We start from the raw sequence: 12,832 nt of genomic DNA, 5'->3' as shown, positions 1-12,832 counted from the left end.
TATTCTTGCCTGGAAAATCCCATGGTCAGAAGAGTCTGGCAGGCTACAGTCTATGGGGTTGCAAAAGAGTCAGACATGACTTAGCAACTAAGCAACAACAAAAGTCATAAAAATCTTTCTAAAAGTTTTAAAACTTTGACTTTTACTCTTGAGCGCTCTTCATACAAATGCAATTGAGTTTTGTGTATAGTGAGATGTGTGTACAAATTTTTTTCCGAAAACACAGGATAAAAGTTTGTTTTGGGGGGTTACCAAAAAAAGCTGTGCTTCTGACAAATCATGTATTTGTATCTCACGAAATTATGAATTAATTTGATTTATATATGGTGTCTGACTCAGACCTGAGAAATGTAAAAGGGTAGCAGTGGCCATATCGGCTTAAGGCAGCAGAGCAGACAGAAAGAGTCATTTTAGGAGCTCTTTTACACACAAGCAGGCCAAGGAAAGACAAGTGGTCTTACTAACCATATGAACATTGCCCAGACAGAGAGATAAGCTAAAATATCTTTTGGAAGTGGAAGTGTTAGTCGCTTAGTCACGTCCGACTTTTTTGTGACCCCATGGACTGTAGCCTGCCAGGGTCTTCTGTCCATGGGGATTCTCCAGGCAAGAATACTGGAGTGGGTTGCCATGCCCTCCTCCAGGGGATCTTCCCAGCCCAGAGACTGAACCCAGGTCTCCCGCATTGGAGGCAGATTGTTTATCATCTGAGTCACCAGGGAAGTTGGAGAAGGCAATGGCAACCCACTCCAGTACTCTTGCAAGGAAAATCTCATAGACGGGGGAGCCTGGTGGGCTGCAGAATGACTACAGGGTCACAGAGTCGGACACAACTGAGAGACTTCACTTCATTCACTTCACCCACTTCATACTTTATCACTGGAGAAGGAAATGGCAACCCACTCCAGTATTCTTGCCTGGAAAATCCCATGGACAGAGCAGCCTGGTGGGCCATGGTCCATGGGGTTGCAGAGAGTCGGACACGACTGAAGTGACCAAGCACGCACACGCACGCACCAGGGAAGCAAATGTCTTTTAAGAGAGACTAATTTACCCAAGAGATACACCTAAAGGAGAAAGCCACTTGAAAGGGCACTGGGGTTTCAACAGAAAGGATCTTGGTGAGGTGAAATCTGCTGTCTACGACTAAGTGTTGGTTGAAGTCCTCAGTGGTCACTCAGGAAAAAGGACAATATTTGAATACTGTAGTTGGAAATTCAAGGCAGAAGAATCTAAAGAGCCTTCTTTAAATATCAGAGTCCCCAGACTGTCAGTTCCAAATTGTCACAACAGTGGCCATGTAAACCTGAGTCTTTTTCTCCGATCCTTTTAACAGTGGTCCAGCCCTGGAGGATCAGACCCCAGAGCTTGCACACTGCATGAGGAAGCAGTAGAATGAGAAAGAAACAAAGGAGAACCCAAACACTGCAAGTCTCTCCGCCTGAAACACTCTCAACACTGAGGATAGGCTTCAAATAAGGTAAGACTATGCAGTTGTGAGATTATGCATGGCCTGGAGATTCAGAATATTTAAGTGACACTTCTTGTGTCCAAAGGTGACCAAAGGATGTTTTTGTTTTTAGTAATGATTGGAAAAGCTATGAGAACCTCCACAGAAATCATTTAAAAAGTGAAGAAATAGTCCATTCTATAGAGTTGAAGGTAGACAGAAAGAAAAAGTAAAGCTTTCTTTTCACCTTATAAAGTTATTTCTCTGTTCAGTAAAATATTACATTTGGTAAAAAACAAATTAGCTTATGCTGACATAGATTGAAAAAGGTCAGGAATAACAAAGTTAGGTCTTATGTTAGCTTAAAACCATGGCCCTTGTTTACAACTGCAAAGTTTTGTTGTCAATCAAAGCTTCAAACTCCTGAGTAAACTTGACTTGTTCCATGGAGAAGCCATCTTGATCTGATTATAAGGACTATTAGAGATGGTGTGTAGATAACTCTCGGCACATACTAAGCCCTTAACAAATGATGGCTCTTCTTATCCTGCCCTTCTTTGCTATTACAGTCGAGACACACCACATCACACTTGATCATAAGGTATTTCCCATTGGGTGAGTGTCTTTTTTTTTCTCTAATCGATATCAAAATTATTAGAATACCTGTTAGAACTTTGAATCTAGAATTTTTCAATAATAATTGATGACTGATCAATAAGTAGATATAAGAGTTAGGACATCACAACAGAAATGTTTTGGGGTAGGCCAGGGAAACCAATAAGCAGTCCTAAAATTGTAGCCTTTTGTTAGTCAACTTTTTACTTTTTCTGTCTCAAATTTCTCATCATTAATCAAATGTCTCTTTATTTTATGCCTTGAAGTCTCCTACTATTAAACATCAGGACTTTAAAAATTATGTTATTTTGTGGTATCAGACTTTTGGAATAAGATTACCTTCTTTGGAATGGTACCCAAGTTCGGTGAGAGCCATATGAATTAACTGGATAACAATACTTCTGTCTGTATAAAGTTGTGTCTAAGCAATATATGAATATTCTGCACAAAGCATGGAAAGAGTTGGTTAAGAAGTAGAAAGTTACGACAGAAAAGAAGGGCATTTTCTCTTTAGATTTAAATGTAATTCTACATGTAGGCTTCTGAATTCAATGTTTTTAAAAGGTCTCTTTCTCTTCAATTACTTTAGTTACGTAACCTTTGTTTTAAAGATGCTTACAACTGGAAGTTTTATTTATTTATTTTCATACCCATTTTTTGTGATCATGTACAATGTTATATAGGAGAAAAAGAAAATGGGGATCTTCCCGACCCAGGGATCAAACCTACATCTCTCAGTTTCCTGCTGCAGCAGGCAGATTCTTTACCACTGTGCCACCTGGGAAGCCCAATATTTTTTTTCTAATATATTTCCTTAAGACACAGAATTCACTGCTGAAACACTGCTAAAAATGGTTATAGAACATTTACATGCTCTTTGGATATATTTCCTTTTCAATCTAGTCACAAAGTACCTACTACAAGCACCATGAGGGTAGGATTTGGTTCTGTTTTAACATTACTTTATAAAAACAATCTTGTTTCATTATTCCATAAGCTATGGCCTTCTGTTATGCAAACTATTCATTACATGTGAAACATTAGCCCCAAAGACAGTAGGGAAAACTAAAATGAACTGTTTTCTCAATGAAATAAGACATCATCCCTTTCTCATCTAGTAACTTTTTCAAATTCTGCACAGAATATAAGGAAAAGCAAAAATCAGTTTCCATTATTGTATATAAATCTCAATATGAGTAGCCAAAAGTTTTTTAACAAGTAAAAAAAAAAAACTGGAAATTTTAGCTCCAAGTATTCCTTTAAATGTTGATATTGGCGACTTAAAAGCAGTATAGGATAGATGATCAAGTATTTAATCATGATTAAATTTAAATATTGATGATTTAAAAGAAGTTTAGGAAGTAAAATTTATTTTTGAACTGTAACAATTCCACACTAATACATCTATGTAAAAATAATTTGCATTTTAAGTTTTATCAGAGAAAATTTTAGGCAATAAATTAAGGATATAATTTTTTGCAAAATTTAAAATTAAAGCTTCAAGAGTTAGATAAACTGAGAGCAAATATCAATTATTTTGATTTTTAAAATAATTCACTTATATGGTAAAAGGATATGACAAAGGTGTTCAAAGTGTGTGTGTTTGGGAAGTAGTTCTTAGAATATATCATGTTGTTTTGTACCAATGTCAACATTACCTTGACTATATAAAGCTTACTTTTTTTCTTACCACAAAAACTGAAGTAAATACATTCCATCCCTCAACCCTCAATATGACTATTTGTGCTTTGGGGATAAAGGACATTTTGAATCCTTATTTATGACTTATTATTTCTCTACAATAACCCCATTCAGGGAAATGAAGGGCAGATTTGTTTTACTGATCCCATCTAAGCACATTATAAAAGGCAAGATGATGGCCAGAAAATCTATACTTAAATTATTGGAATGTAACAGGACTGAAAAATCCCTTATGGAACACATAGAGATCAGATCTGACACTCTAGCTCGACCTAATTAGGATCTGGAATAAGAGCATTTAGTGATTTTTAAGACATTAATAGAGAAGGGTTATGGGAAAGCTAGTCTAGATTTGGCATGTCATTTTCTGTGTGCATGTAAGTGAACTAAATATACAACCGTTCCAAAGGAAATACAAATAAGTTTACCGATTATAGAATAGATACAATTTTAAAAAAAGGAAACTACAGTGATACAAAGGGCTTCCCTGGTGGTGCAGAGGTTAAAGCGTCTGCCTGCAATATGAGAGAACTGGGTTCGATCTCTGGGTCGGGAAGATCCCCTGGAGAAGGAAATGGCAACCCACTCCAGTATTCTTGCCTGGAGAATCGCATGGACGGAGGAGCCTGGTGGGCTACAGTCCACGGGTCGCAAAGAGTTGGGACACGACTGAGCGACTTCACTTCACTTCACAGTGATACAATAACTGCAAATTCAAACATGGAAAACAAAACCGTGCAGTATGACAGAAATGGTCAATAAGATGATGAAATTGTATTGTCATTACTTCTTTGCACATTTTTAAAGTAATTAAATTATAAAATTTAATCTGTGTGACTAATTTGGATAATTTTATGATCATAACTATGAAAATTTTAAAAAATCTGTTCCAAGCTACATTTGTTTATTCTACTATTAGGAAAATGAAAGCAAGCCACTAAATAATAAAGCAAATCAGCCTCAGAAAACAGAATATTCAATTTTGAAAGATATTTTCTTATCATGGGAGAATCTCCTACTGGATATGAGGATGTTATGAAATTACTCAGTCCATTCTTACTGTACAGTCATTATGCTCCCTGGTAGGACAGGAATTAGGTACACATTAGGGATGGGTATGAGCAGACATGATAAATATTGAAGACAATGCTCTGTATTCAAACAGTTTACAACTGTCTGACAAGGCTCTGTACTCACGGAGCTTACAACTTCCCTCATAGTTCAGTTCTTAAAGAATCTGCTGCAATGCACGAGACCTGGGTTCAATTCCTGGATCAGGAAGATCCCCTGGAGAAGGAAATGGCAACCCACTCCAGTATTCTTGCCTGGAGAATTCCGCAGACAGAGAAGCCTGGCAGGCTATAAGTCCATGGGTTGCAAGAGTTGGGCACGACTTAGCGACTAAATCACTACCACTACCACACTGTCTGAACTAGAATGATTTAAAGAGCAGAGTTAAAAGGGAAAAGCTGGAAGATAGTTCTTTTAGTGAACATTCAACTACAAAACAAACTAGTTTTCCTCTTTAAAGTCCTCCACCAGCATGCTGAACAGAACTTTCCTCCATTGTTTGATAACAGCCTATTCTCTAATCTCTGGATGAATCAAGCTAATTATTAGTACACTAGAGCAGAATTCAGGTTCTATTTTATGACACTGCTTCAGTTCAGTTCAGTTCAGCCGCTCAGTCATGTCCAAATCTTTGCGACTCCATGAACTGCACCACGCCAGGCCTCCCTGTCCATCACCAACTCCTGGAGTCCACCCAAACCCATGTCCATTGTGTCAATAATGCCATCTAACCATCTCATCCTCTGTAGTCCCCTTCTCCTCCTGCCCTCAATCTTTCCCAACATCAGGGTTTTTTCAAATGAGTCAGCTCTTCACATCAGGTGCCCAAAGTATTGGAGTTTCAGCTTCAACATTAGTCCCTCCAATGAACACCCAGGACTGATCTCCTTTAGGATGGAATGGTTAGATCTCCTTGCAGTCCAAGGGACTCTCAAGAGTCTTCTCCAACACCACACTTCAAAAGCATCAATTCTTCGGCGCTCAGCTTTCTTTATAGTCCAACTCTCACTGACTACTGGAAAAACCAGAGCCTTGACTAGATGGACCTTTGTTGGCAAAGTAATGTCTCTGCTTTTTAATATGCTGTCTAGGTTGGTCATAACTTTCCTTCCAAGGAGTAAGCGTCTTTTAATTTCTTGGCTGCAATCACCATCTGCAGTGATTTGGAGCCCAGAAAAATAAAGTCAGCCACTGTGTCCACTGTTTCCCCATCTATTTCCCATGAAGTGATGGGACCAGATGCCATGATCTTAGTTCTCTGAATGTTGAGCTTTAAGCCAACTTTTTCACTCTCCTCTTTCACTTTCATCAAGAGGCTCTTTAGTTCTTCACTTTCTGCCATAAGGGTGGTGTCATCTGCATATCTGAGGTTATTGATATTTCTCCTGGCAATCAGTACGCTGGTCTGTTGGTTTGTTAGTAACACAAGTCCCTTGGAAGTCACTCATATTAGAGCTTCTTTAAACCAAATTTTACTCTAGATTATTCTAATAAGTTTCATTCTAGGTAACATATACTATTTCAGGATTTAGTTAAATAGCAGCAAGAGAATGAAACAATAAAGTCTTACATTTGAACACTAAGTAAAAGTAAAACCATTTCGAATGAACAGTTCTGTCTTTCAATAAAATGGAAAAGCTATATCTACACTGCTGGGAGGAAAGATATTTCACTATTTTTGCATCCCAGTGTACTGGTGCAGTGCTCAGTATTTAATAGAGGTTCAATCAATGTTTACTGAATAAAATAAACTATGTGATGAGCAAAAATCTGCAATATTATGGATTCTTAAACATGGCTACCACATGAGGAAGTTATGGCTTACCACTTCCCCTTGAAGTTAAAATTATCTTTCCCCAGAAAAAATTGTATAGGTAATAACAGAGCCTATCATGTACAGGACATTACAAGCAGTATGTTTTTTTTTAAGCCCATCTTTTTTTTTAACCCTGGAAAGCAGACATCTTTCAAATTAGGGAAACTGAAGCTTGGAAAACTTAACTTGCTGAATTTCACCCATGGAAGAAGTGGTAGGATCTGGGTTAAAGTCTGGTCATTCTGGCCTTTCTATAGCACAAACTGGGGGGCAATGTATATAATTATTACTCGAAGTTACAGTAAGAAATCAAATCCATTCTCTGTTGGGGAGCATGAGCATGTATATATTACTGCTGCTGTTGCTGCTAAGTCGCTTCAGTCGTGTCCGACTCTGTGCAACCCCATAGACAGCAGCCCACCAGGCTCCACGGTCCCTGGGATTCTCCAGGCAAGAACACTGGAGTGGGTTACCATTTCCTTCTCCAATGCATGAAAGTGAAAAGTGAAAATGAAGTCGCTCAGTCGTGTCCGACCCTCAGCGACCCCATGGACTGCAGCCTGCCAGGCTCCGCCATCCATGGGATTTTCCAGGCAAGAGTACTGGAGTGGGGTGCCATTGCCTTCTCCAATATATATTACTAATTAGCTATAAAAAATAATAGGATGCACTTCTTCCTGCCTGACTGTAACATGTATTTGTATTGTGAAAGCACCAATGGAGAAAGACTGAATTTACAGCTATAGCACAGTAACGTTTGGTTTGGGTAGAAGTAGAACCATCATCAGAGAAGGAAATGGCACCCCACTCCAGTACTCTTGCCTGGAAACTCCCATGGACAGAGGAGCCTGGTAGGCTGCAGTCCATGGAGTTGCTAAGGGTCGGACACAACTGAGTGACTTCACTTTCACTTTTCACTTTCATGCACTGGAGAAGGAAATGGCAACCCACTCCAGTGTTCTTGCCTGGAGAATCCCAGGAACCGTGGAGCCTGGTGGGCTGCCGTCTATGGGGTCGCACAGAGTCGGACACGACTGAAGTGACTTAGCAACAGCAGCAGCGGAAGAACCATCATAGTTCCTCACTGGAAGGAGGCCAGGGCAGAAGACAGAGTCAGGCAAACCCTAAAGAGAGTTAAGAGTATTCTTTAGGAAGCCATCTGTGGCTAGAAAATATTACTTCTAGGAGGCCCTAGAGACACCTCCAGAAGCAAGAAAGCAAGCCATTGGTGTGTCTTCTGGGTTGTTTCTGATGTGTGGGGACAAGACGTGGTGACAATGGTACAGAAAAAAAGAGTACTACCTTTATTAGCATCATTGAGATTCTCAGAATAAAGACATTTATTTCTGCCAGTAATAGACTTTTAGAAAAAGTAGTCTCACCCCTATAAACTGTGAACTAGAAAAGCTGGGTAAAATATAAAAAATATCTTTTTGATAGCATCTTGAAAGGACAAGATCCTAAGGAGAAGGTGCAGAGAAGTCTGCCTATGTTCAACTCTGCTTTTCCCCTTGACTCATTTGCTAATTTGAAAGTTGTTCCAGAGGCTGAGAAATCACTCAGAAAGAGTGATTTAGAAGCAGGCAGCTTAGAAGAATGGAAGCCAAGAGCTTTCACGAGTCCCATAGTTCTGAGAAAATATAAATTGGACTTTAGAGGCAACTAGGAAGGAAGAGCCTTTAAAAACACCTCAGGCTTTCAGTTGGGACAGAAAAAAGGCCACCCTAGGAGTAAGAATGAATCTGAAATAGGCTAGACCTAACAGACTGAAAGCCATTTAAGCTACGGTGTTTTGCTCTGAGCCTAGTTTCCTAACAGAAGCAAAAGTAAAATCTTTTCTGGAAGTAAAAAAAAAAAAACATGACTCAGAGCCTAATATTTTTCACAAACAAAGACGGCATTCCATTAAGAATTTCTGGGCATACTAGGAAACAAAAATAATAAAAGGGAATAGAAATAAGATCCATAGATGACCTAAATGTTGAAGCTATTAGGCTCATGTCAGAAGTTCACTAGAGAACAATAATCTACAAATAGGAATCAAATACAAATTCTGAAATTGAAAACTATGACTCAATAAACTAAAAATGCAATTTAAAGTACATTTATAATAAATTAAAAAATTTAAATTTAAATCTAAATTCCTAATTTGTTAATAATGAAAGACATGAGATACTTAAGAATAAATTTAACAATATATGTGCAAGACTTCTATGCTGAAAATTACAAACATCAAAATAAATAAATGGAGAGATATGACATAATCATAGACGGCAAAATTCAGTATTTTTAAAATGTCAATTCTTCCCAAACTGATGGATAGATTCACCAGAATTCCAGCCAAAATCCCAAAAGACTTTATAGACATTGAAACACCAATTGTAAAATTTATATTAAAATGCAAAAAACATACAAAAACTTGGAATGCCCAAAACAATAATGAAAAAAAAAAAAAGTTGGGTAAGTTGGCACATGGATACATCATGCTTATCAAGGGAACTGAATAGACTCAGAAAATTAGTTGATTTTAGTTGATTTTTGACCAAGGTGCAAAGGTGATATCCAGTAGAGGAAAGGAGAATCTTTTCAACAAATGCTGTTGGAAAAACTGGATTATTTTTTTTAAATAAAGGTATCACCCCCTATTGTTATATTAATACCATATAGAAAAATTAACCTTCAGTGCATTCTAGGCCTAAATGTAATATACTGTGAATATTAAAAGGAAAGTAATAGGGCTTTATTTACATCTTTATACTAGGGAACTTTAGTATTTGGATGATACGTATAAATTCCTAGAAAATACAAGCTACAACAACTTTTCTTCAAAATGTTATTAAGAAAATGAAAGACAGGTTACAAACTGGAATAAAAATATTCACAACACACATTTGACCAAAAAAAAAAAAAAAAGTATACAGGGGAAGGAGAAAGGAGAGGTATTATCCAAAGGGTACAAAGTTTGCTAAACACAATCACTAAGTCTTAGAACTCTATTGTACATATAGTCTCTACAGTTAAGAATGCTGTATTAAAATCTGCTAAGAGGGTAGAGCTTACGCTAAGTGTTCTTATCACTTAATAAAAATTGAAAGCAGGAGGAAATTTTTAGAGGTGATGGGTCTAATTATGACATACATTGTGGATGTATACTTAACTCCAAACTTATTAAATTCTATACATATACATGTATACATATAGGTGTTTACATAAACACGTACAGCTTTGTTCGTCAATCATATCTCAACAAAGAAAAAAAGATATGTACGTAGTATGCAAATAACTCCTACAACTTAATTACAAGGAAACAAACTCAATTTTTTAAATGGGCAAAGTTTTTTAACATACTTCACAAAAATGAAATAGCACTATATATCCATTCAAATGGCTAAAACTAAAAATCTCAACTGTTGCCACGTGACTGAAAGACTCATCATTCTGTGAAACTAAAGGAAAGATAAAGAGACAGATGCAAGTAGACTAGATGGTGGGAAGATGAGAGAATTCTTGGCGAGGCTCACAACTCTTTTTCCAATAAGGATGAGCCAAAGTCACTGGTTGAGGAGAAAGTTAGTGATTCCAAAAGCGTAGAGAAAGAATGAGACACTTCGTTTAAAGCGAGCAAAATAACTACAGAAAAGAGTAGGAGAGACCATTTGGATGAGGTCACATGAGTCCACCCAATTGTTAAGCTGCCTGGGTTTAAGTACAGGCAAGAAAAGATAAATGCGTGAATTCATTTATGATCTGGGTTTTGCCAGGAAAGCAGAAGTCAGGGACAAAGAGTTGAGGGTATTTGCAGGGAACTGGCTTTAATGCCACTATTTGTGAATATATACATATAGCCAGAATTAATAATTCTTTACTATGAAGCACTATGCGAGTGTAAGTTACTAGTATAATGGTGGCAAAACTAAGCATTGTCTCAATTTAAGGTTGGTTATATACGAGACACAGGGAAGACTGGAATGTACCAAAAGTTAAAATAAGCAGCTAAATGTAGTATTTCCAAAACTGAACCATATAATGAACTTACTCCTTATTCCACGCATTCCATTTGAGGTCTAAAATCTATTTTCCTGTCTTCCTAATCAGGCTTTCCACATCTATTTGCTTTAGCTCTGACCTTTTCATGGTCTTTATCTAATTTTATCTAGAAGGCTAATGTTTACATATTAGTGTTTCCATTACTTCCCACTCCATCTTGCGTCCTTCTCCCACTATTGGTGATGAGTCTTCAGTGATCCTCTGGTATTGCTCTTTTTGGAAAAAAACTTTTTTTGGCTTTTCACATAAATAAAGTATCAAGGTACTCCTCAACCCACAATTGCTCTCTTTACAACACCTACAACCAAAACCATGAAAAGGTTTTATCCAAAAATCGTAAAATGGCTACTGCAGGCTATCTTTATTGTATTCCCCAGTCTGTTTCTCTCAGTATAACTGCTGAAAAGTCTCTACTGCTCTGGCTTGCACAAGTACTTAGTTTTTATGTAGGCAGCAGACTGGGAAGAATTCTGAAATACAAAGTTAAAAGTGTTTACCAAAGCTGAAGAAATTTCTTGGAAGAACTGAGTACCTGCATCTGACACTTTCAGAAACAGTCTAAAATTACAATTGGGTGGGTACAGTTTCACAGATTTTATTTTTGCAACCTTCTTGGTTGTTTCCATGTTGCATCACAAAACAAAGGCAGTGAACTCTCAAGAGTTTACCACGGTCCGTGTATTATCTGGTTTGCCTCTGACTCGTAATAATGGAAAAGGGACATGCTGTTCCTTTCAAACACTTAGCATGGACAGCCTTACTTTAGCTAAAATTTGATAAGACCAAGACCACACCATAAAACACAGAATATAAAGTGTTTTTGACAGAAAAGGAAAAATAAAGCTAATTAACTCCTTAAATTCTTAAGCACTGCTAAAAGACCAAAAGACATGCTTCCTTACATAATAAGAAGCGCTTTTATTTTCCCCACGAATAGTGTATTTGCCTGCGTTTCTTTTTCTTAGTGACACCCTTACCGCCTCAGGACTGGTGCTTAAAGACACAGTGGGTGGGTCAAGCCGGTTAAGGAAGACATTTAGAAGGAAAGGCTGGGCCCATCCCAGCATTGGGACCGCGCCCAGCAGGCATTTGGCTCACATAATACTCAAGAGGAAAATACAGCTCGAGTATACTATTAATTTTCCACAGATTTCCAGAAACCTGACTCAGAGCCAGAAACTCAAACCCTGTGAGCGGGAAGAAAAAAAAACACCTACTACGCCACCATTTCCGCCTTGCCGGGCCAGCAAACGTGCAAATATGGAGAAAGACGTACGCGCTGCGCATACGTCCTCACAATGCGCAAGCGCACGGCGAGGCCCCGCCCCCTCGCGCTCCCGCCGAGGCGCGCGCACCAGAAATCAGCCCCCCACTAGCGCCGCCCGGGGCTTCCGCCCCGAGGCCTGACGGTCGCCTTTCGGTTCCGGTTCTAACCCCGCCCTCACGCGGTAACCATCCAGAAGTCTTAATATCCGGGACCAGAGGCTCGCGCCAGCGCCCACTTCCGGCGACGGACGCAGAGGAAAGAATCTGGTGACGCTTCTTCCCTTCTGCTGTGCCGCCCAGGCTCCGGCTCTCGGTGCGGCAGCGCCATCTGGTGCTGAGTCTCTCGCTGCCCGCAGAGGGGGCGCGCGCCTTTCTCCCGGAATCTTCCAGAGAAAATGTGGCCCGGGCTTTCGTCACTCGCCCTCGGAAAGGGAGAGACCCGAGCTTTCGCCCTGCTGAGTTCTCACGCAGGAGGTACTTTGTAGGACTTCGCAGCGGAAGCTTCTTGTACGTGTTAGCTATAAATACCGAAGATGGAGAGGAAGCTGAGTTCTTTCTCTAGTTTTAAGTCCAGAAAAACAAAACAAAACGTTTTTTTGTTTCCGCATGACTTGTTCCTGAATACCTCTCAGGCATTTTTCTGTTATCAATTCATTAGTCCCAAGAGACAACAGTCCACTATTTCTCTCTTGGGTGGGAAGATGGCACAGACCTTGTTTGTGGCTTAGACTGCTCTGTGCTATAAAAGCTTTTGTTTCCTTTTACTTATTAAAGCTGTGTTGTAAAAAAACATGCAGCATGTGTCTGGAGCCCATGAGGAAGTGGGGAATTTGCTATAAAAACAGGCTAAAGAGATTTCAGAAAGG

The 12,832-nt window shown here is 38.9% G+C and overlaps 1 protein-coding gene across 1 annotated transcript in view; it reads right to left on the bottom strand.

Moving 5' to 3' along the window:
• Positions 1 to 11,967, bottom strand: part of STARD13 (StAR related lipid transfer domain containing 13) — a 403,121-nt gene extending 391,154 nt beyond the window's left edge. Inside the window, exon 1 of the mRNA XM_040267096.1 lies at positions 11,918 to 11,967. The gene's annotated coding sequence lies outside the window, so the exon portion shown is untranslated. The remainder of the gene's footprint in view (positions 1 to 11,917) is intronic.
• Positions 11,968 to 12,832: the final 865 nt, after the last annotated feature.

The sequence above is a fragment of the Oryx dammah genome, unplaced genomic scaffold (genome assembly GCF_014754425.2).
Source record: "Oryx dammah isolate SB20612 unplaced genomic scaffold, SCBI_Odam_1.1 HiC_scaffold_24, whole genome shotgun sequence".
Classification (NCBI taxonomy): domain Eukaryota; kingdom Metazoa; phylum Chordata; class Mammalia; order Artiodactyla; family Bovidae; genus Oryx; species Oryx dammah.
The sequence above is the reverse complement of the archived record's forward strand: the minus strand, read 5'-3'. Positions and strand labels throughout refer to the sequence as shown.